Genomic DNA, 25,003 nt, shown 5'->3' on the forward strand with positions numbered 1-25,003 from the left:
GAATGGGCATAGCTGTGTTCCAACAAAACTTTATTTACAAAAACAGGCAGCCGCCTGGATCTGGCCACTGGGCCGTAGTTTGCTGACCCCTGAGCTAAACTGTCATTTGGTATAAAGGCAAAAGAAAAACATTTGTAAAGTTGTGACATCTTCAGGGACACGATCCGCATAATCTAAAGTTTTAGAAGACAGATTTCAGGGGACAAAAAAGATAAATGAAAGAACTGAAGCAGAAGTCCTGGCGAGGAATAAAAAGCTAAAGCAGGCTCTGCTACCTGGAGAACAAGGAGAGAGGCACACCTCCGGCTCTGTGCACAGCAAGTGCTTGGCAGCCCCGTGACGTGAAAGGATAATTCGAGAAACCAAGACATCTGCTGGAAGCCATAAAAATGATGATCAGTTCTAAATAAAGAAGGTGATGTCACACTCACAGAGCCCTTGTAAAAACGCCTCACAATTCACAGGGATGGGATATTGGGGTTGATAAGCCTCAGCGAGGGCTGAAGGGAGAGGTGAGATGAAGGAGCTGGGTTAAATCAGAGGTCCTCAGTCCTGGCTGCTCCTTAAAATCACCTGAGGTGGTTTTCTTAATGCTTATGCCTGGGTCCCACCCCAGACCACTTAACCAGAATTTCTGGGAGTAGGAAAGACGTGTTTTTTTTAAGCGCCCCAGATATTCAGATACACAGCCACGGTGCAGAACAACTGGATTAGGTGGGCTTTGAGTGCATATCAATTCAGATATTCTATAATTATATGCACGTAGGAAGAATTGTCCCAAACTTGGACATTCAGAAACTGCTACATGAAAGAGGCTAAACTGCTCGGTCCATTTTGGATGTTGTTTCTTTAACAGAACCTAAATCGTAGTCCACGTTGGTCCAAGTCACAAGGGCTTCTCAGAGACCCAGAGGAGCTGAAACAGAGCGGCTCGCAGTCATCACGGACACAGAGGGAAGTACATAACTCCCGACGATGGCATCAATTCCTTATTTGAAAAAGAAAAGTGTCCCCGTCAAGTAAGTTGTAAAATGTTAAATTTCCTTATTTGTGAAAGTCTAAGGCCCTTGGGATGGTGTTTGCTTTTAAAGAGTATTTCAATAAATTTGGTTCTTAATCTATTTCTTGCATCACTCATTTCCACAAAGCAGCAAAGTCAAAGAGAGATTTAAACACATCGAAAAAAATAGATGAATCTTCATAAAAGAAAAAATTTCCCAGTGAAACGAGATAATCACAAATGAATGAATGAGTAGAGTGACAATAGTTCTAGTTGGCCCAGGGCAATCTCGCTGTGTACCTGTTATTCCAGCGTAAGTGTCGGTGCTGCTTCGTTTCCCTCTCAGACATCTCCTAGCGGAGGCAATACACTGGATAGCAACTCGGCCATCGGTGTTAACGACAATAGACGAGCCGTATCTCTTGGTTAGAGCAGATGCAAACACCCTTAATACTGTCCCCTCCCAGGAGGGGACCAAGTCTGTGAGAAGAAGGTGTGATTAGGAATCAGGCTTAGTCTGTAGTGTGATCAGCATCAGTATTTTCAGGAGGGGGTGCCAAGAGATATTCAAAGATAAATCCTGGAAAACCAGATGGAGTTGTTGAGAATGGGATCTGAAGTGTTTGGTTAGGAATCAGGAAGGGCTTGCTAAGATGCTGAGGGGCAAGCAGTCCGAGGCCCAGGGACCGCGGGGCCGAAGCTGATGGAACGAGGGGAGGGAGGAGGCCCAAAAGGGGGGTTTGGAATAGGACAGTTTGGTACAGGACAAGGAACTTCCGACGTTTTCCTCCAGCTTTTATTGACCTGGTCTCACCACCAGGGTGTCTTAAAGCGCTAAGATTTTTCATTCAAGTGGAGGTGGAATTTGTACCAAAAATTTAAAATGAAACCTATTCTTGAAAAGATTTCCTTAATTCTAATCTTTAATGCCAACTGTTCAATTACTTAAAACAATTTTTTTTTTTAATCAGGAAGACTGCTGTTCAAAGAAAAATAATCAAATGGTTTTCGAAGATAATTATCCTGAACTGGTGTCATTTGATCTTCTAGGACTTTCATGCATTACATGGAAAATTAGGGTCTGCAGGAAACACAAAGAGTAGGTGTCAGATCAGTCAAATCAATCCTGCCAGTCAATGGAGTGACAAATGTCATTGTCACATCTCCTTCATATCCAAGAAGGAATACGTGACATCACTCTAAAAGTGAGGTGGAGTCGTCTCCTCCTATCCTCGCTTTTGCTTTGCTCGGTTTCAGTTACCTGCGGTCAGCTGAGGTCTGAAAATATTAAATCGAGAATTCCAGAAATAAACAATTCATAAGTTTTAAATTGCGTGCTGTTCTGAGTAGTGTGGTGAAATCTTGCTCCATCCGGCTTAGTCCCGCCTGGGACATTACTCCTCCCTTTGTCCAGCGGGTCCCAGCTGCATATGCCACCCTCCCCTTAGTCACTTAGTAGCTGTCTCAGTCATCAGATCGACTGTCACAGTATTGCAGGCTAGTGTCCAAGGAACCCTTATTTTACTCACTAATGGCCCCAAAGTGCAAGAGAAGCGATGCTGGCAATTCGGATATGCCAAAGAAAAGCTATAAAGTGCTTCCTGTAAGTGAAAAGGTGAAAGTTCTCTACTTAATAAAGAAAGAAAAAAAAAATCAATGCTGAGGCTGCTAAGATTTATGGTAATTTTTATTATAGTATATTGTTACAATTATTCTATTTTATTATTAGTTATTGTTGTTAATCTCTTACTGTGCCTGGTTTATAAATTAAGTTTCATCGTAGGTGTGTATATACAGGAGAAAACCTACTAAATAAAGGGTTGGTTACTATCCACGGTTTCAGACATCCACTTATCTTGTCTTAGAACTTATCTCTGCAGATAAGGGGGACTCTGTATTTTTAAAATCAGATTTTTGTAAGTTAGAAAGGAACATATGTTCATTGTGGAGTTGTTAGAAAATGCAGGAAAGCAAAAAAATGAAGGGAAAAATTACTAATAATTTCACCAATCAGTGGTAACTCCTTAGTAACATTTTAGGGAATATTTTCCCAAATTTCCTCTCTTTCAATCTTTCTATCTATGAATATGTTGATAGATAGGTAGACTGTATATGTATATATATTCACATGCACCTCATCCTTTAACTTATTTCTTTGACTTTTTGGGAATATGACGTGGAATGTCACGGAATGGTCTACATTATTTTTAATTGCTTTTTGGCATCCCAGTGTATGAATATTACATGTTATCAACCAATCCCCTAGTTTTGAACACTAAGTTTCCCCCATGCATAGACTGTTATAAATAATGCTGCAATGCAGTTTTGTGGGTTTTTTTACTTTTAAAGAAACGGGCTAAGTGCGCCTTATTTTTCACTTTTCTTTAGTAAAATCTTCCTCCCGTGAAGTCTCAGCTCAGGTCAGTTGGTCATTCATTGTGAATTAGCAGTGGGTCATGAGGTTCTTCTTATGTTTTCAAGGTCAGTGAGGAGGCAGAATGGTAGCGGGGGCCCTGGAGCTCGGCAATTATTCCACCCTCAGCACGAGAGTTGAGTCCTGTCTTCCAACGCTGGGCAGGCCCAGGCTGGCGCTGTGTGTGCACAGAGGCACAAGGGCCGTCGGCTGTCAAGGGCTGGATACCTGCCCTGCTGGGGATTCCCAACACCTTAAGACCCAAGATCTGAACGAGCCAAACCCTGGGCTGCCAAAGCAGGGCGCACGAACTTAACCACTTGGCCACGGGGCCAGCCCTATTTTAAAGTAATTTTAAACTTGCAGAACGGTTGCAAAAACAGTACAGAGTTCCTTTGTCTCCCTCACCCCACATCCCTTGGGATAACCATCTTACATAACTGTAGGATAATGATTGAGAACAGGATGTTATCATTGGTGCAATGCTGGCAACTAGGCTACAGACTTTATTTGAATTTCACCATTTTTCCCACTAATGCCCTTTTTTTGGACTAGGATCCTAAGGCCAGTCTCACATTGTATTTAGTTGTTATTTCTCTTTAGTCTCTTCTAGCCTGCAACAGTATCTCAGTCTTCCCTTGTCTTTTCTGACCTTGACGCTTGTGATAAGTACTGGTCAGTTACTTTGTAGAAAGTCACTCAACTTGGGTTTGTCTGATATATCTCATGATTAGATTGGGGCTATACATTTTTGGCAAGAATACTGCAAAAGTGCTCTTGTGTCTTTCTCAATGCATCCATTGTACCGTGGGGTTCATGATGTCGACCAGTTTATCGACGGTGGTGTTTTTACCTTGATCACTTGGTTAACGTGGTATCTGACCAGTTTCTTCACTGCAAAGTTATTACCTCTCCCTTTGTAACTGGTAAGTGTCCTGGGAGACGTACTTTCAGATTGTACAAATCCTATTCGTGCTCAAACTCTCGCCCAGTAATTTCAGCATCTGTCAGTGAATCTTGTCTGCAACAATTACTGTGATGTTTGTCTAATGGTGTTTCTAGATTTCCCTCTTTTCTTCTGTGTTCATCAATTGGGATCTATTGTGAAAAAGCATTATTACATTCCCCTATTTCTTTATTTGGTGATTTATCATATCAATATGGACATATGGATATTTATTTTATTCTATGAATTAAAATCTAGTAATATCATTGTTTTTTTTTTGTTCAAATTGTTCCAGCTTTGGCCATTGGGAGCTCCTTCAGGTTGCCTCCTGTTTTCTTCCACATGTTCCCATCTTCTTTGCAGCATTTTCTTACTTTCTGTCATCACAGAAGTTCCAGAATCTTCTTGTGTTTGCCCTGCCCCTGCTTTGGAATCAACCACTTTGACTAGAAGTTCCCCTCATTGGAGCACAGTGTTTAGAGACCAAGACCTGGGCCCCGAGTGTGTTCACTATTACTCGGTTGTTATTGCTACCAGGCCCTCCCAGCAGACAGAACTAGAAAAAAGATGTGTGTATGTGAACCCACATATACGCATATATCTATATTTCTGTATTTACCTGTTGTGTATGTATTAAAACCCATGAATTTATACTGCTGCCTCTGAGTCTAGTCCAAAAACGCAGTGTTCATTCTAGCATCCCCTTTTCCTATTTGTAACTTCTTTTTCCAACAGTAAGAAACACGGCTCTCATTACCTGTGCTCTATCTACTTACTTGTTCAATTCCAGTGTGTACAAAAGGGGTTTCAGAGTTGCTAACTCGCATCCCTGTGAGAAACACTTTTCCTAAGTGGATCACAGCATGTGTGCACAGTTCTGCTCCTCTCTAGCTTCACAGAATCTGTCTAGACGTGCTCTTCTGTGCTTCCTTGTTACTTCTTTTCTTCCCCACCCATTTCAGGGGGGTTACGCTAATCATTCTAGTGCAGTGGGGTTCATTTGTTAGGGTTTCTGTTCCATTCATGGCTCTTTTTTCCTCACCTACTGGTTGACTTTAACTATTTGTTCGTTGTGGGGGTATGTGAAGGGCTTGTGAAACATTGCTGTATTTCTAGGAGTCAGAGCTATGCAAAAAGATATGCTCACAGTGTCACTCAACCCTGCTTCTCTGTCCCCATTCCCCACTTCTCTTTTCCACTCATACCCTGTAGGTAACTACTCTAGTTTCTGGTTTATGCTTCCTTTTTTTCTTTTGCACAAATGAGCAGACACCTGCGTATATTTTCTTACCTCCCCTCTTCTTACGTGAAGGATAGCATCTTAGAGATACTCTTTTGGCCTTTGCTTTTTTTTGCTTAACAGTATGCCCTGGAAATCACTTCATATTTGCTCATAGAGATCTTCCTCATTCTTTGTTTCTTTTTTTTTTTTTTCTGGTGAGGAAGATTGGCCCTGAGCTAACATCTGTGCCACTCTTCCTCTATTTTGTATGTGGGACACCACCATAGCACGGCTTGATGAGCAGTGTGTAGGTCCACACCTTGGATCCAAACTTGCGAACTCTGCGCTGCAGAAGTGGAGCCTGTGAACTTAACCATTATGCCACTGGACTGGTCCCCCCATTCTTTTTTTTATAGCTGCATAGTATTCCATTGTATGGATGTGACATAGTTTATTCAACCACACTCTTATATATGGGCATTTTGGTAGTTTCGAATATTTTACAACTACAAACAATGCTGCAAAGAATATCCTCATATGTACCTATTCTTGCATGGTGTATCTTTAGGGTAGACTCCTAGAAGTGGGATTGCTGGGTTGAAAGGCAAGTATGTATGTAGTTTTCTTAGGTATTGCAAATTTCTTTCCAGAAGGTTGTAGAAATTTGCATTTGTACCAGAAATGTGTAAAAATGACTTTCCCCCCACAGCATCACTAACAGAATGTCATCATATTTTTAAAGTTTTGCCAGTCCGATAGGTATGAAATGCTATCTCAGTTTTATTTCAATTTGTATTTTTCTAATTATGAGTGAATTTGAGCAATTTTTCCATACTTCTGAGGTCCATTTTTGATGTCTATTTTTGTGACTTTCCTGTTCATGTCTTTTCCCATTTTTTGTTGAGTTTTTGATCCTTTGTGCCTCGATCATTGAGCCCTTTATATTAGGAATGTTAGCCCTTCGTCTGTGGTATGTGTGGCAAATCTTTTCTCCCAGTTTTCCATTTGCCTTTTGACTTTCTTTATGGAACTTTTGTTAAATAAAATGTTTTTTTAATTTTTTATATAGTAAAATCTATCAATCTTGTTTTTTATTGCCTCTGGATTTTGAGTCATCCTTAGAAAGCCTTTACTTACATTGAGGTTAGAGAAGGCTTGACCCATGGTTTCTTCTAGCACTTGCATGATCTCATTTTTCATATTTAGAGCCCTAATCCACTTGGAGTTTATTAATGTGGATGATGTGAGATATGGATCTAATTTTACCTTTCACTAGACAGCTACCTCGTTGTCCTAGCACCAGTTATTAAAAAGTGTCCATCTTCATCCCAGTGACTTGAGACACCACCTTTATCACATACTGTGTTTCCATGTTTGGGGATCTAATCCTGTTCTGCTCCACCGGGCTATTTGTCTATTCACACACCAATACCAACCATGGAAGCTTTTAATTATGGACGCTTTATATTTGTCTTAATATCTAGTAAGGCTAATCCTCCCTTGTAGTTTTCCTTTTTTCAGTTTCTTAGCTATTCTTGCATGTTTTTTTCTCCGTTTGAACTTTGGTGTCAATTTGTCTAACTCTTAAAATAGCTTGTCAGTATTTACATTGGAACCACATTAAATTTATAAATTAACTTATAGAGACCTGACATCTTTACAATGTTGAGTTACCTTAACTAGGCACAGGAGATGTCTTTTAATTTATTCAATTACTGTTTTTTAGTCCTTCAAGAGTGATTTGCAATTTTCCATGGAGTCTTTTGGTTGCTATAGAAACGAGGAAGGACTATCCTAGACCATATAGGTCAAGAGAGAGGAAAAAGAAGAGACGAGAAAATGTACTGATGATCTTTTAAATCTACCTACATTCTCTCATTGGTCCCTACACCCTGTAAAGTAGGTCTTAATTAACCACATTTTACAAATGGTTTCAATGAGCTTCAGGTAATAAAACCAGAAAGTGGTAAATAGTGAAGGGAGGATATGAACTCATTTGTCTGAGTCTCCCCATACCACATAGTATTTGCAAAAACGTGCCAGGTAATGGAACATCTAGGATAGGAAGCATTGATAATGAAGTTTAGAATCTTCAGAAAGAGACTAGAATGATGGCTAGCCTAGACCTCACTTTAGAACTCAATGCTGGAGCCTGGGAGTCGGTTCCATGCACTTCACTTTTAGAGAAACATTGCTATGCTTGGATGGCAAAAGATTTTAACCCTCATGAAAAAACCAATTGATTGATCATAGCTGCCTAGAGTGTTGTGTTGAGATGGGTTATGGGGATTTATCTGGCAACAGTGGCAAAGTATGTGGGGATCAACTAGCAATGTCTTCCATAAGTATGGAGATATGGAGAACGGGCATGCTGACTACCTATTAGCCAAACTCAGACTGTACAATATGTCCTAAGAGAAGGGACAGAGAAGGGGTAGGAACTTGTAAGCATGTCATGGGATGGAATGTTTGAAATTCCAGGGTTGGGAGGGAGAAAGTGTTGCTAGCTATTTTTAAACACTTGAAAAAAATGTGGCGTCTACTTTATGCGTGATTCCTGTGGTTGGAACACTGATGTTGTTTAGATGGTCAATCCAGGTTCCATAAAAGGAAGAATTTTTTAATAATTGGAGTTGAATGAATATGGAAACAATGTCCTGGAGATGTTCATGTCATAGCTGACTTATCATTGTGACATAGACACAGAGAGTTCAGGCTTTGGGAATCACAAGGCTGCGGGTTAGTCATATCTAAGATGTTAGACAAGTCAATTTCCTTGTGTACCCTCCAGCTCCACACAGCATGGTGTAGGGCTTGTCAGTGTTGTACTTTTACATTTATTTGTGTGATCTTTGTTTACAGTCTGTCTCCCCCACCACACATGCTCCCCAATGACGTCCCCAAGGGACTATTTATTTTGCTCACAGTACCTGGCACAGAATAAATGCTCAATAAATGTTTGCCGAATGAATGAATGCAGGCTTGTCACTCTCAGTTGTCTATCAATCTAGCACTATCAGTTGGTGGTGCTCAGGTCACCGATAACACTTGCTCTGAGGTGCCAACTTATGTGAACCCACAGAAGGGGCCCCAAGGGACACGGAAGCTGTGGCAGCAGCACCTGAGCTTCATGTCACTGGTGCCGGTTTTGCTCATGGACCCAGGGAGGGGGCGGCAGGGGGAGAAAGGGCAGGGATGGGTGGTGGTCCTCAGTGGCTGTTCCCATGGACTTTGCACTTCCCTTTTGTAAGCATCATCACTTGTTGAATACTGTCTTTTCTGTTGGATTGTACTTGTTCAATGCCTTATTTTTCTGTTATATGACATGTCCCATGGGGGTAAAGACTGTGTCTTCTTTACTTACTGCTACATCCCAAACACCAAATAGTGCCTGGTACACAGTAGGTACTCAATAAACATTTGTCAAATGAATAAATAAATGAATGAAACATGGCTTAGAATCTTTGTGCCCAATGAAGTCATGTGTGAGAGGTAAGGACACATAATACATGGTATCTGCCTTCAGGTAGCCTGCAGCGTGGGTGGATTCTGAGGAATAAGTACACAAAACTCTAAAACACACAAAGGCTGTACAGCAGGAATTCAGGGTAAACCTTTGCCCTCAGTGAGTTCCCTGTGACCAGGGCTTCAGTGACCAATAAAAATTACTCTGATCCTTTATGGTGATTGCAATAAAGTATACATGTCCCCAGCTTTTCTCGTATCGTCTTCTAGTAGTGAAAGAATATGGGACTGAAATTAACAAGTCCAGGATATTGTCTCTTAGCCACTCCAGGATTCAGTTTCCTCAGCTGTGAAATGGGTGATGACTGAGGTAATCTCATAAAATTCTCAGAAAATCCAAATTGCAAAGTGAATATATGAGGGGTAGCTGTGCAAGCAGCTTCAGCCCAAAGATGCTTCGACAATCCTCTGAGTCATCGCAAAGGCAGCCAGAAAAATGGACCTTATCTCCCATAGTCACACACTGAACCAATCATGAACTTACAAGATGTAAAAGGAATATTAAAATTTTTTTCATTCAACACAAAACGAATCCCTGAGAAACTGGAGAACAATGTCATGACTAAAGAAGCTTTTGATATTAGTTGAATTGTAAATGTTCAGGAATTTAATCTTGATTACAGTGGAATATGAAGAGGATGGAAGGAATGACATGGGCTGCTATCAGTCAGGAGAAAGCGTTGTGCTTGGAACCGAGAGAAATATGTGTGAGTGGTCAAGGTGCCTAAGGAATGGGACTGACATGGGCCGTCAGGGATGCTTGAAGGATTAATACGTAAGTGCGGTGATGTGGATGGGAATATATTGCACATTTGATTGAGTGGAAAAAGGCGGGGGTACCTGGTCCCTACGACTGTATGTGGGATTGTTTTAATACCATGCGTTAATAGACACTAGCCAGATCCATTAAGAGGTTGTCACCAAGACTCATCAATTTTCCTTACATCATATTTCCTGTATCCATGCTTCTTCTTCATTTCCTCTGCGTTTTTTCTAGTTTAGACCCAGCCTTTCATGTCTTGGCTATTGCAATGGTCTCCTAACTAATCAGCAAGCCGGTCTTCAACTTTGACCAAATCAAGTTGCCCATACCTAAAACCACCAGGTGAGTATTTCTAAAGCATCCCTTTAATTATGTCACTCTCCTTCTCAATCACTTATTCTCCTTGTCCTTATTCCCACAAAGTTGCCCAGAAGAGTGGGTTTCAAACTGTGTTCTGAGGACCATAAGTAGTATGTTCCAGAAATAGGGACTGTGTTTATTTCTACTCAGCCATTGTCCTTCCAGTGTCTAGCACAGTGCCTGGGGCAGAATAAGTGTCCAGTAAATATTTGTAAAATGAATGAATGAACGAGGTGACTCATTAGTCGCTGGGGAATGGAATTAGAGAAGACCAAGAGACTGGATTCTATGCCCCCTGCCTCCTCCCAAATCAGCAGCTCCATTGTGATCTCCTTACTCTGTCCGTGTTCCCAGGTTACGTTTTGTTTGAGAAAGAGTCCTGTTCTTTTAAGAGTTTGTTTGAAAGTCAATGAACTTAGATAAAGATGTGTTATCTCTTACACCTGACATTCAAAATCCCAAATTAATCTTCTAAAGGCGATTGCTCCTACTCCCGAAAATAGGATAGCATCGTGTTCTTTGCTCAGTGATCCTCCTCCAAACCCCGTGGCTCGCTGGGGGCTGCCACGTTTGTTCTTACGTGATCCTATCCCTGAGAAATAGGTTTTGACTCCAGCCTGGCCAATTATGATGCCTGGACATCCAGGCCACAGTTGATTTGCTTTGGGGTGGGCACCTGACCCCAACTGGGCTCTTCATTCTCCTTTCCTGGGACTTAAAACTTTTTTTTAAAATCAGAAACTAAACTATATCAATCTGTCCATTGCTGTGGCAAAAACTATGAGAAACTCTTCATGATCAAGTTTCCCAATATTTGCAGAAAGCCAGTCTGGAGTGGAAGAGACAGAAGCGAAGCTGCAGAGAGGAGCGAGGAGAGATGGAGAGAGCAGCCTGTTGGCACTTGAGCCCTGTGTTCGACATGTTTCTTAGGCCGTCAAAGGGCGGGTTCTACGGAATCAGACCCTGAGACCGAGTCTCGGGTGCAGGATATTTATTAGGGAGCAACACTCATGGGAAGAAGGAGAGGAAGCAGTGTGGCGCAGAGAGGGAAACTGAACTACAACGCAGGTCTAACAAAGCCTTGGTCGACCACTCAGCGAACTTGTTGGTATTGTCCTGCATGGGCCACGATGGCCTGGCCTTTATAGTCCCCGTGACCAGTGACTGGGTCTGGGCTGCCCAGGGAAGAGCATGTTCCTGGGTGAGGCAACTCTGTTGCTGAGGCAGACCCTGAAGTCACAGACGGTTGCAGGCTGTCTACTAAACACCCACCCACATCTGGGGCAACACATCCTTCTTTGAAAGGGGTCTGGGCAGCACATCTCAGGTCCACCACGGAGGCCTGCCTTCGCCTGCCTTCCCTGTGAGTAATGGTCAACGCTGTCTTTTAATTATGTGAGACACTCCAAAATGCTTTCAATACATTTCCATTTCGCCAAATCAAGGTCAAGTTAGATTTCTATCACTTGCCACCAAGAAAGTCCTGACTAATATCCTCCAGCCAGATGGCTCCCCAGAACACCCTCTCTACTCCTTCGGCTGAGAAGTGCCTGTGCTTTTTCTCCTCTACCCACCCAGTGATGCAACAGGTATTTCCCAAGCACCCACTGTGGGCCAGGCAGGACTCGAACTCCTCCTCTCCCAAAGCTCCAGCCTCGCCCCGCGGCCTTCCATGGCCTCTCCGACCCTCGGCCCTCAGCACATGCGCCCTCCTTTGAACGCCAATAGCTCTTGTCATCTCTGCTGTTCACTCAGCGCTGCTTTGCCTCTCTCTGGACCACTGGCCTCCAGGAGAAATGTTCTGGTGGCACTGTTCTAGGAAATAAGGGGCCCCAAGGAGGAATGGGACTAGAAAATTCCCGTGGGCTTGTCCCATCCTCAGAGGGTGTTGTTCCTTAAATTTCGGTGCTCTTTCTAGGAGATTCTTGGAGAAATTTCTTCCCTATCTCATTATCGATAGCACAAGTGCTTCTGGATAGCTGCCTGTTTTTTCTCTCACCGCCCTGTGAACTGTATAACTGGCTACGTTCTCTTTTCACATCGCTTGCTAGGGAGCTCAAGCCGAATTTGTGACACTCTCTTAGCAAGCATGTAACATTCTATGTCCATGTCACTGACCACAGCCTCCAGGTAATTGAGGCTGAGGACATATTTTATTTGTTTAGTTGAGATTTCTTAAAAATATAACCTGAATGTCTTCAGGCTGGGCACGCAGCCTCTTGGTTGCCACAAACACACCCACCCCCTGTTGTAAATACAACTTGTCACTTCACATGTGTGCTACCTGCTGGCCCCCTGAAAGCGTTTGATTTTAGAATTCTTCACCTGTGATGTGCATTTTAAAAAAATTTTAATAGTATGTTTTATTTAACCCCCACATCAAAAATATTATCAAAATATTATGTTTTAAAAAGTATTAATGAGTTTTTTTATACTAAGCATTTGGAGTCCAATGTGTCTTTCTTTTCCTGTGGCAAAATACACGTGACATAAATTTCCCATTTTAGCCATGTTTAAGCGCACAGTTCAGTGGCTTTAAGTGCATTCACATTGCTGCGCAGCCATCACCATCATCCGTCTCCAGAACTTTTTCCATCTTGCCAGACTGAAACTCTGTTCCCATTTAATAACTCCCATTTCCCCCTGTCCCCACCATTCTGCTTTCTGTCCTTATGAGTCTGACTACTCTAGGGACCTGGTATAAGTGGAATCACACAGTCTTTGTCCTTTTGTGTCTGCCTCATTCCACTCAGCATGATGTCTTCAAGGTCCATCCACGTTGTAGCATGTGTCAGGATTTCCTTCCTTTTTAAGGCCGAATAATATTCCATTGTAGGTGTATGCCACATTTTGTTTATTCATTCATCTATGGTCTGCCTTTTTGTATTAGCCTCATTGCATGTTGTTGCACTTGCTCTTTCTAAATAAACTGCCTTTAATCCTTTTATGAGCAGCGCGCAGCATAAATAAATACATCCACATGTTCCTCCTCAACAAGACCATAAGCTCCTTAAAGACAGTGCTCAGCACAAGTTGGGCACAAAGCAGATGTTCGACACGTGTGTTCTGGGCACAGGTCACACTGGCATCTAACCTGGGTGAGGGGGCTGCGCAGGGTAGGCAGGGGAGCGCCTGCACCCTGGCCGAGGGGTGGGGGTGGCGTGCGGGGCACAAAGCCAGGGCAGCCTTGGCCATCTTGTCTGTGTGTCGCTGGTTCCTGCATCCACTCTGCGTCCTCCAGTAGCGTTTCTTGCGGGTCTTAGAGACGGCGCTGTCAACATGTGTTACCTTAGAAACAGTGACGGGGCGCCTGGGGGCGCAGGGGCTGAGGAGCTGCTCTGCGTCCTCCCCCGTTCCTGGGCAGCCTCCCTGCCGCGCTGGGTGGGACGCCCGGTGGGCTCAGGGGACACTCAAGTGCGAGGCTGCTCCAGGGCTCAGACGCTTCCCCAGATCCAAATCCACGGAGAAATGCTCTTAACTTTTAAAAATAGAGATACAATCCAGGAATCTAGGGGAAGCCTTTAAGCACCAGCCTAAAAGAGAAGCTTTGCGAAGAAGCTGCAGAGAGCCGGGTTGTCGCAGGGGGCCGGGCTACGGGGCCGGGGCTTCTCTGCAGCCTTCTAAAGGGTGCTGAAGGCGCCCCCGGCGGGCGCCTGGGGAGGGCCCCGCGCCGTCACTCTCCCGAAGGCTGCTTGAGAAGGTTGCCTGGGCGTCACTGCAGCAGGTTCCCTTAGAATCGGGGGACGGGGAGGGGGGCGTCGGAGGCATCCCGACCAACTAGAGGCAGCCGGGGGACCCTGTCCGGCCGTCGCGGACACGCAGACGTGGAGCCTGGGGGCCCACGGGGGATCGGGGGCTCAGCACTGGTCTAACACTGCCCACCCCGGCCCAGCTCGCTCTGGGCTTAGACAGGCTTGTGGTTATGAGGATCTTTATTTTTTTGAGACCGAACATCATTCTCTGTAATTATCACCTTTGGTTCGCGGTCTGCTTTAGCGTACGTGTGTCTAATCCTAAATGCACACACTCAGCTGGCCCTCCCTGGGCCAGGAAGTAGCCTGGAGGGCCCTGAGACCGGCCTGGGTGACCATGACACGGAGGGGGTCTGCTGCTCGAGGAGGCGAGTGTGGGGAGGCACGGGGCAGGTGGAGCGTGGAGGACGGCTGCAGCTTTGGGGGGCGCGGGCAGCCTGCCGGCTGGGGAGGGCCTGCAATGATGCTGAAGGCAGGCCAAGAGCCGTCCAGGGGGCCATCCTTGGTTCTCCCAGGGGCCCTGGTGACTGGACCAGAGTCCGCTGAGCTCTGGGCTGGGAGGCAGGAAACCTTACTCTGGTCCCAGTCTATCTTTACCAGTTGTGTTATCTTGGGATGACTGTTTAAGCTCTTCCTACCTCAGTTTCCTCATCTGTAAAATTGGATTAAGAATGCTTAGCCTTTCCATTTCCTAGGATTGTGTTAAGGATCAGATGAATTCTAGTGAGGATAGGGGCTTTGAAGCTGGGACATTGGGTCACAACTTTCTCTGCTTATATTTCTTTCTCGCCTTTACTTTCTCGCCTTCAGTTTTCTTTGCATTATGTAAGAGCTTATTTACAACCTTTTGTATAATGTTAAATTGTTTGTACATTTTAAGGTACCTCATATTCTTTTTGAAATATGGTGTGGAATAAATATAAACATACACAAAATAAACACTTAATGAATTATTATGATTACTACTGTCTTGGGAAACTATGTTAGGGGAATTATATATAGAATATATTACATAAGGAATATATTATACAGAGAATATGTTATGGAGAGAATATGTTATATTATATTATTAGTCTGGGCTTTTGTGGAAGCACTTTAAAAGTGCTGCTTTCTCAAGGCAGCCCTGATGGCCTAGTGGCTAAAGTTTGGTGTGCTATGCTTTGGCGGCCCAGGTTGGGTTCCCAGGTGCGGAATCACACCTCTTATCTGTCAGTAGTCATGCTGTGGCGGCATCCCACAAAGAAGGACTAAACTAAAATGTACAACTATGCACTGAAAATTTGGGGAGGAAAAAAAAAAAGAGGAAGATTGGTAACAGATGTTAGCTCAGTGAGAATCTTTCCCAGCAAAAAAATAAATAAATAAAAAGTGTTACTTTCTCTACTAGATGGGAAACTCCTTTACCTTGAAACATGTGCCTCACACTCAGTTCTGTAAAAAGGTAAACTTGCCGAGAGTTGTTGCAGAGTTGATGTTCCCAGGATACACGTGTTTTTCTCATTTCAGCACCAGGAGAGCCGTTTTCTTTGCTTCTGAGGAGAGGCCTGTCAATGAGTGGGGTGCGGCCCAATGTGTGGCCGCCTTTATTTTCTCTATTTTACAACTGCCATCTGTAGAGACCTTTGCAAACTGATTGGTGTCCTCCATTCCTGACAATAGCTGTGTAATGCAGGTGGTGACATGGGTCCCGGGAGACTGTTACCTGGGCAGAAATGCATGCTGGGGGCAAGCAGACCTGGGCCAAGGGTAGGGTCTGTTACTGAATCTAAGTGGGTCTGCTGGAGTTGAAGTCAAGGCCTTCACCAGCAGTTGTCACACAAAGTAAATTTTATTTGCAGCAAATAAGGAGACCATGGGGAATTATTTCCCAAAACTCTGGCTCTGAGTCATGGAAAGTGGGCGCATTTTACTTGTGGCAGAGAATGAATACTCAAAAGCGAGGTTCTTTCATTACATGTAGAGGGGGTATAAGCTCACTCAGGTGCATTAGATGCTCACGTTTCCTCTGTGCCTTAAAGTGTGCTGTTGCTCCTCCTCCCAACCCTGGGCAGGCATTTTACTATGTTAATAAAGCAGAGATTACTCCAGGGCGCTGCTTGGTTATTCTGCACACGCGCCAGTTTTGCTGTGCTGTCTGGACAGTTCAAGACAGTTGGTGTTTCTTTCTTCTTCCTGGAATGTAGCTGAAACAAACAATCTCAAAGACGTTAGAGAAAGGGACACGTGCAGTTCTCAGCAAGACAAGAGAAACTGGTCAGAGTCCATGGCCGGTGACAGGTCCACCAAGCGTCTGGGTCCACACCACTAGTTTGGCCTGGGGCTGGTAATTTAAACTCGGAGCCCCAGTTTCCTCCTCTGTAAAGTGAGGAGAATAACAGCAGCCACAAAACAGAGTTGTGATAATAATAAAAGTATTAAACTTATAGACCAACACTTAAAGCTTGACACACATTATTGTTGTTAATAAACTATTCTCCACCCACACATTTTCAGCTGAGCAAAGCTGCAACCCAAGCTTTGCTCAAAAGACAATACTTTGTGTGATGGGAAAAGGGAAATTAAAACAAATTTTTTTCCCTACAGTACTTGGATTCTGTTTTCTGGCCCTAGAAATTAAATATTCTTATGGACTTAGCAGATAAATGAAAACAATTATGTCACACCAAACCAAGAAGTGGATATGCCTTCTTGTGCCTGACTTTAAAAAGCTGTGCAGACTAAGCCAGCTAGTTGTCATTCCAATCAGGATTTGGGCCCAGCTTGTGAATCACGATTCACGGGCAGGCTCTGGACCTGACAGTTGGTAAGCTGACCTCCGATAAGAACCTTATTACGGAGAACTGCCCCTCTCCAAGCCTCCACCCACATGGGGAGGTGCCCCTTGCATCTGGTTCCTGCCCTTTTTGTGCCCATCGTAACATTTATAGTTTCATTCAACACTGCTGGATGAAAGCAATCCTCCTTCAATTTACAAAGACTAATTTTACAGGAAATGTAAGAGAAAGGCCAGGGTAAGATTTAAGGGGTGCTACCAAAGGCCTCCACCCAGAAGTGTCCCTCTCGTGGCTGTGCCATGGTTCCTGGAGTTGCACCAGAGATCCAAATCTTTGGGTTCCACCAGTGTTGTATCTCCAAAGACACTGAGAGAAGTGCCAATATTATGCACTGTTCACACTATATTGTAATTCCTATTTGCAAGTGTGTCTGGTCCACCCTATTCCAAAGCCTTCCATGAATTCGCCCCACTTACCTCTTGACCTCTTCCTGTCCCACTCTGCCCCAGCTTGCTCTGCTCCAGACATCCAGGCCTTCCTGTTCATTGGACAAGCAAACCTCGTCTTGCCTCAGGATATTTGCACTTACTATTACTTCTGCTTAGAACATTCTTTGCATGGCTGGCTCCTTCTATCAGGTCTCAGCCAAAATGCCACCTTCTTAGAGAAGCACTTCCTTATCTCCACTCTGAAGTGGCGCACCTCAGCTTTTCTCTGTCACACTCCCATTTTATTGCCTTCTTAGCACTAACCACTGCGTCTCAATGATGTCAACTTATGGAGGTGACTGAGTGACAACATGGAGAGGTCCATGCCATTGAAAGAAGAATGTACTACTTAGATTTCCTGAGAGAAGGGGCCGGGCCACACCACACAGGGCCACAGGGGAAGCATTCGGTTTTGTTCAGGAGGCAGAAGCAGGAGCCCTTGTTGGGGTTTCTTTGGGAAGGGCAAGCAGGGCAGAGCAACAGCTTAGGACTGGCTACAGTGAATACCTCTGGCCGGCCTGGGCTATAGGGGTGTCTGCATTGCGTGGCACCTGGCCCTGGGATGATTTGGGGCAGGGAAATATTGACTTGGTGTGTGAGAGCTAGACAAGAGGGGCGGTTGGGGCTGTAGACCCAGGCCTGGCTGGTCTGTGTATGAAAGGCGTGCTCCACGGCGAGTCCTTTGCTATCTCTGAGCATTGCTTAGCTCTCGGAAGGGCAGTCCCTCCCCTGCCAGCAAGATTCTTAAGATGTTAAAACATCATAAGATAAGGTACAAATTTCCAGTTATAAAAAAAGTCCTGGGGATGTACTGTACAGCGTGGTGACTAATAACGGCGCGGTGACTATAGTTAATAATGCTGTATTGCATATTTGAAAGTTGCTGAGAGCAGATCTTAGAAGTTCTCATCACAAGAAAAAAATGTTTTGTGACTATGTATGGTGACGAATGTTAACCAGACTTATAGTGGTGATCATTTTGCAGTAGACACAAATATTGTCATTATGTTGTACACCTGAAACTAATATAATATTATTAATCAATTATACCTCAATAAAAAATAATTCAAATATCATAAGATACAGAAAATAAAAAACATGATTAACACACACTATCTGTAATAATCTCATTTATTTGTGTATTTTTTGTCTACTCCGATAGAAGGTAAGCCCCATGAAGGTAGGGACCTTGTTCTTACTGTTCTTTACTACATTGCCCTCGCTTAGGACAGTGCCTCATGTATAGTAGGTGTTCAATAAATGTTTGATGCTAAATGAACACATATGAGCTTCTAGAGTCAGGATCTGTGTGGTCTTCCCGTTTGTATCCCCCTCTCTCACCCCGTCCCATGCTTCCCCCAGCACAGTGCAGAATACATTGTACTTGTCATAACTGAAAAGGGCTGTTGAATTAAGTTGAACTGAGAATGGTAATACACCATTTTATTTTGTGCAGTTTTGAATAGTTTTAGCAAATTTATTCACTTGTCACAGGTGAGGTGGATGGGATGGCACAAAAATGTCACGGATTTTGGTAGAAAGGAATAAGATGAAACAGATTCAAGGCATATGTCCCTTTTTGTCAGGGATTACAATAGCCTCTTCAAATATCAAGGATAACACATCATGGATTATAATGGCCACCCCTATCTCTGCATTCAGAGTATGCAGTATTTAAATTAATCTTTTAAAATACAAATGCAATACACCAAGATGTTAAAAGCATTCATCTCTAGACAGGAGGATTATGAGTATCTTTGTAGTTTTCTGCATTTTTCATATTTTCTGCAATAAGTATGCATGATTTTTTAAGTAAGGAAAAAATCATTCACAAAGAAACTAACATTTCGGTTATATTTTATTTTGGCTTCCACACTAGAATATGCCAACAGACTAATAGAACTAGCAAAGGAGCCTAAATTCTGCAGTGTTTTTTTCTAGATCCTTCTTTATTTATTAATGTCTCAGAATAAACGTAAATTCCTAAATTATCCTTCATGAAATCTATTCAGGGTTTTGATTAACTCCAGCTAACGAGAGCATAGCACGTTACCATGTCATGCAAGAACAGAAAATAGCGTGGTAAATTCTTCATGTCCCTCTATCCATGTCAGCCCTGCCAACGTCCTACTGACGTCCCTGAAACTGACATTACCCTTTCATTGATGTCACTGAATCAGGAAGCTGAAAAGCTGTTGCAAAAGTGACTGTTTCTATTGCAAAGGTTTAAAACTTTAGAGATTGAAAGGTTAAAGTTAAAAATATGTATTTTAATTTGAACAACAGATGGCCTTGGAGTGACTACAAGGCTGAATTAACTCTCGAGGCTCTATGGCTGTTTGTGGAAGGAAAAAAAAAAAAAAGACAACCCAAACCCTTAAAAAGCCCACACTGAAACACACAGCTCGAGTGCTGGTGACATCAGCAGAATCTCTCTGTTGAATTAAAGTCCCGAATTTGGCTTCAGAGCCATCTGTTAGCTTCCAGACAGAATAATCTTCTATGAAATTATACTGCATAGTTTCACTAATGAACCTTTCCAATCGCCAGGGCCTCAGCTCACAGCTGTCTCACCTCCCAAAGCCGCTACGGCTCCTGGAGCCCCTGAGATACACAGAAGGATCCTACTTGCTAATGTCACCATGGAGCCGTCCTTTGGACGGATGTGTCCTGTCTTAGATCGAGTTCTATGGAAACAGAATTTGAGATGGGGAGTTGCATGGAGAAGATTTATTTGGATATGCTCTTGTAAGGAAATGAGGAAGGCATGGGCCAGAGGGGGAAGCTGACCAGCAAGATGGTTCCAACTCTGGCCTCAGCCGTCCTATGGGGAGCTTTACTGCTGGGAAGGCCCCTCAGAGTCGTCTCAAATTGAGTCATGGAAGCCAGTCATTGTGTCCTCACACTGGCTCTCATTGGACACAGGCTTCTCCCTGACAGAGAACATCACCTTGGATGATGTGGTTCCCTGTGGCCGGGATGATTTTCAGTGAGGGACTCAGGCAATATTCCCAAAAGCCAAAGGATGAGCTCGTCAACCCTGATAAGGGGATCTGAATAAAGCACTCTAGTCTCTATTCCACCCCCATCCACCCAGATCCATCTGTGACTGTGGCGTCCACATCCCTGGACTCCTTGTAATTCTCCAGCCCCTGCCTTCCCTCTCTGCCCTGGCCAGACTTCTTTCCATCACAGTGGCATGCTAGAGGCAAACCTCAGCTACCTGCAATATTTGGTTATTCATTCAGTCATTTACTCTTTGAACACTACCAGTCATATGCTGAAGATAAGTTTCTTCTTTCAGGGAATTAAGGGAGTAAGAAGTGTTACAGGAAGAAGGAACGCCATGCATGGAGGCCTGTAGGGAAGAGAGAGCACTAGTGAGTTCAGAGAACTGAGAATGAGTCCAAACACGAGAGGGAAAATGGTGAGAGAAGAGCAGAAGGAGGCTGCGAAGAGTTGGGGATTTGTCCTGACATCACTCCGTCATTCTTCCGTTGCTTTGACACAACACTTTGGTGTCACCCATGGCTCACCCCTTTCACTTAGACCACACATCCAGTCTGTAGCCTCTTCTCACCCCTCCCATTACCCCTACTCTGGTCCAAGCCTCGTCACCTCTCGCCTGGATTATTGAAATAGTTTGCTAAATGGTCTTTCTGCTTTGGCCCTTGCCTTTTGGTAGTCTATTCTCAAGAAGCAGGAAGAGTGATCTCAAAACGCAGCAGTTCAGATGACCTGATGCAGAGTGAAAGCCAGAGTTCTTACTGGGACCACAAGACCCGACCTGCCTGATCTGTCCGCCCCATCCCCACCCTACCTGATCTGTCTCTTCCCACCTCCCCTCATCCCCACCCTAACCAGAACCACCCACCACCTCTCCCACCCCTCACCCCTTCTCACTCTGCTCCACTTTCCTGCGGCTCCTCAACATGCCCCACATGCTCCCACTTAGGTATGTTTCCTTTTCTTTCATCCTAGGATGATGTACCCTCACTTCTTCCATATCTTTACTCAAAAGTCACTCTGCTAGTAAGGCTTTCCTTGATCTCCTTCGCTAAAGTTTCAGGCTTCAACCTCAATACTTCACAGTCTCTTTCCCTATTTATTTTCCTCTCAGCCCTCTCTATTACATGATATGGATATGTATCTCCTTATGCATATTACTAATGTGCCCATTGCCTGTCTCCCTCACAAGAGTGTGAGCTTCATAAAAGCAGGACTTGTGTGTTTTGCTCACTATTGTATCCCTAGCATGCAGATCAGTGCCTGGCAGATGGTAGGAGCCTCCATAATTATTGGATAAATGGATAGGAAGGTTTTAAAAGATTTTTTCTGGATGGTTGAGTTGCCAGTGTTGTGGAGGAAGAACATTTCCTCTACTCACTCTAGGTCCTTCTGGCTGGGCTGCAAATTAAATTCACGTGAGACAGAGTAACAGGAGAAAATCAAACAAAGCTTTATAACATGTATACATGGAAGAGACCCAGGAAAACTGAGTAACTTGCCAAAATGGTGGAGGTTCTCATCTTAAATACCATTAGGATGCTGGGGGTAATGGTTTGAGGCTTCAAAGGGGAGGAATGCAATTCACATGGAAATGGAAAAGCAAATGTTTGGTAAATAGAACTTTGATAAGAGTGGGTTTAGCAAGGATCCTCCCAGTCTACTGGATACCCAGAGTTATCTATGGTGATGGTTTGGCCTGCGGACCTTTATTTTAAATTTCTTTTAGGCAGTTAGAGGGGAGGTCAAAGTTTCCTTCAGAGTCTTTTCTCCTTAAAAATAATCAAGGCAAGGCAAAGAGATAGATTTTGGGGTGGCCAATTCTGATCCCCCCCTCCAGATAGCAAGTCTATCTTAATAAGCAGTAATCCTTTTATTTTAAAATTTGAGCATGTTTAGTGGATAGCTTTCTAAAACCTATCACACTATTATCTGCACTTTTGAATAAACACTATTAGTTCTGTGTGCTAAAGCAGGGATGCTTTCAGAAGCTCTGGAGGGCGTGGCCCCGGTGCTCAGAGGCCTCTGCTTGTGGTATCTGTCTGTGTTTTACAGTTTTCCTCCTGTTTCTTCACTCACTGTTGGACTTTCAGCTGTCAATGAGCCTGAGACATTGCCAAAACATCAAACTGGTTGAGGGCCAAAGACCTTGGCCCAGGTATTACAGCAAAGAAAGACTCCCTGATCAACTAGAAAGGGTGGAGGGCTGGGAGTTAGAGGATCCAGACCGGAAGCCAGGTGATCTGGGGAAGGGAGAGAACTGATCCATATGGAGCTATTATTTCATCTGATTTGCACAATAACTGGGTGATGTTTGATCATTTCCATCTTGCAGATAGGGAAACCAGACTAAGGGAAATTAATCTGCTCAAGATCAGATGGCTTGCCAATAATAGACCTAGGATTGATTCCAGGTCCCTTGATTCCAAATACTATGCTCTCTTTACCATACTGCAGTAGATCACAACTTATTTCTTCTCAAGAGATGGCTAACGCGTTAAATCAGAGCGACTGCAGCCAGAGAGTCTCCTATGCTACGGGTTGGTTGCCTGCAAGAATAGTGGTTAAGAAAAGGGATAAATGTCAAGCAGACTCAGGTTAATTTCTGGCTCCAGAAAGTCATTTAAAGACTTGTTGTCCCTCATGTTCTGTCTTTGTAAAATGGGGACAATAATAACAATAACACCCAGATCAAAGGGCTACTGTGCACTCTTCTAGAATAATACACGTGAAGCACTTACCTTAGTACCTGGGGTATAACAAACACTGAGTAAATGATTGCCCTATTATCATTATTTCCAAAGCAAGTGAGTCCTTCTCTTCAACACCAGGCACCATCCAGGGAGCTTTTGGGCCATTTGTACAGGTGGAAAGTGGAACATAAGTGAGCTGTGCAGCACCAGAGTCAACAGAAAGGCAATGTCATCTGGGCATGGCTACAAACATGTGCAGGACATCAACACGTGGGAGCAGCCACCCATCCTGCCCAGCAGGCAGAAAGCCCTAGAGGCCACAGGCCCGGGCATCTAGCTGCTTTCACCAGAAATCTCCCAGTTGGGGCTGCCATCAGAGTGAGTCTGAGCCGTCTCTTTTTCAGGCAGAACATTATGTGGATTGGATTACACGGCTGTAAACTGATCAGTGCATATCCATAAGCTGTCAAGCACCTGAGTTCAAACAACTGGACTATTTTAATAAGATTAGCAACTTCTCTCCTTCCTACAACTTTCTTTCTGCAGGATTTCACTCAGAATCCTTCAGGGAAAAGCATCTGAGGGAAGAAGGAGGATTTCAGGATGCACTGTGTCTTCCTTTCTGAGGTGGATACAGCTAAGAAAGACCTCTGTGTCTGCCCACAACCACCTGCGCACCCCAAAATGTGCCAGAGAAAACCCAAAGTCAAGGGAGCGGCACCCTGGACAGCAGGCTTAATAGGATGAGGATGTGTTCCTGAGTGGTAAACCCTGAGGTGTGCGTGCACCTCGCCCGTGGATCGAGAGCCAAGCTCTGCCTCCAACGGCTAGCGTGTGACAGGTGGCCATCTGTCCAATGATGTGAGGCAGAACTTCATAATTACACCGTTGCTCAGAGATTGATATAAAGGTGGTGGGATCACCCAGACCTGCCCTTCAAATCCCAGTTCCTTCACTGACTAATTCTGAGAACTTGATGAAGTAACTCAGCATTTCCAACCTTATGACTTTCCCCTCTTTAAAATGGGGTAATAATACCCGCTTGTGGCAAAGGGACCTAAGCCTATTTGCTTCTCATGAATGTTCGATCCTCCAAGGATGATTACTGTTAGGTTCTTTTTGATAGAGAGTGGGTAGCCTGTAATAGTTACAGGTAGATTAGGGCTGTCGGTCTCCTCCTCCAAAATCTCTCTCAGGTGCTACTTTGCGATGAAAGCAAGTCTCAGGCCAGATTCTCAATTTATGCTAAGATAAGTAGGCACAAAACAGTCATTCAACATGGTCTGTAACTGTGACTGAGTCTCAGCTCTCTGTTATTCTCTTTAGGTGACTACGACAATTTTTAGAGGTAGAATTCTGCTTAAATTTCTAGTAGAAGCCAGGTAACACCACCCTCTCTTGAGAATCCTAAACCTAGGCATTCCTTTCGGAAGTGTTGGATCATTGGGTGACTAGATTTTTATGTTCTATTTCAGGAATGGAGAGAGGGTGCCTGGACAATACTTCTGGCCAATCCAGCGTCTGGGATGCTCCTCATTTCACCAATGAAAAACGATTTCTGAGGGCTGGCCCTGTGGTTTAGTGGTTAAGTTCATGTGCTCCATTGCAGCAACCCAGGGTTTTGCTGGTTCGGATCCTAGGCACGGACCTAGCGCTGCTCATCAGGCCATGCTGAGGTGGCATCCCACACAGAGGAACTAGAGTGACCTACAACTAGGATCTACAACTATGTACTGGGGGCTTATGGGAGAAGAAGGAAAAAGAAAAAAAGATTGGAGACAGATTTTAGCTCCGGTGCCAATCTGTAAAAAAAAGAAAAAAAAAAGAAAGAAAAATGAATAAACTTGCAAATGAATAAACTTTTGATGTCGACTAGAGATGACAGCTAAGGGACTGAAATAGTTTGTAGTAACTGTCTCTGCAATGTGGGATTCTAGTAGGGTCTTCCAAAAGCTAACTCATCATCCTCAGAGTGTACTTTTCTGATTAGAGTCCTTTGAATATTAATCACCCTAAAGTGGTTTTAATTAGGGTAACTAAGTAGGATCCTTAACTGCCCCA

The 25,003-nt window shown here is 43.9% G+C and overlaps 1 long non-coding RNA gene across 3 annotated transcripts in view; it reads left to right on the forward strand.

The window, feature by feature from the left end:
- The window catches only part of LOC123279015 (uncharacterized), a 77,356-nt gene extending 61,289 nt beyond the window's left edge, over positions 1-16,067 (forward strand). Inside the window, exons 1-3 of one of the 3 annotated variants that reach the window (XR_011495968.1) lie at positions 887-1,019; positions 10,104-10,211; positions 11,050-11,186. This is a non-coding gene — a long non-coding RNA (uncharacterized lncRNA). Of the gene's footprint in view, positions 1-886; positions 1,020-10,103; positions 10,212-11,049 lie in introns of those variants that run through there. The other 2 variants (XR_011495967.1, XR_011495969.1) reach the window with 2 other exon arrangements.
- The last annotated feature ends 8,936 nt before the right edge of the window (positions 16,068-25,003 follow it).

The sequence above is a fragment of the Equus asinus genome, chromosome 20, assembly GCF_041296235.1.
Source record: "Equus asinus isolate D_3611 breed Donkey chromosome 20, EquAss-T2T_v2, whole genome shotgun sequence".
Lineage (NCBI taxonomy): Eukaryota > Metazoa > Chordata > Mammalia > Perissodactyla > Equidae > Equus > Equus asinus.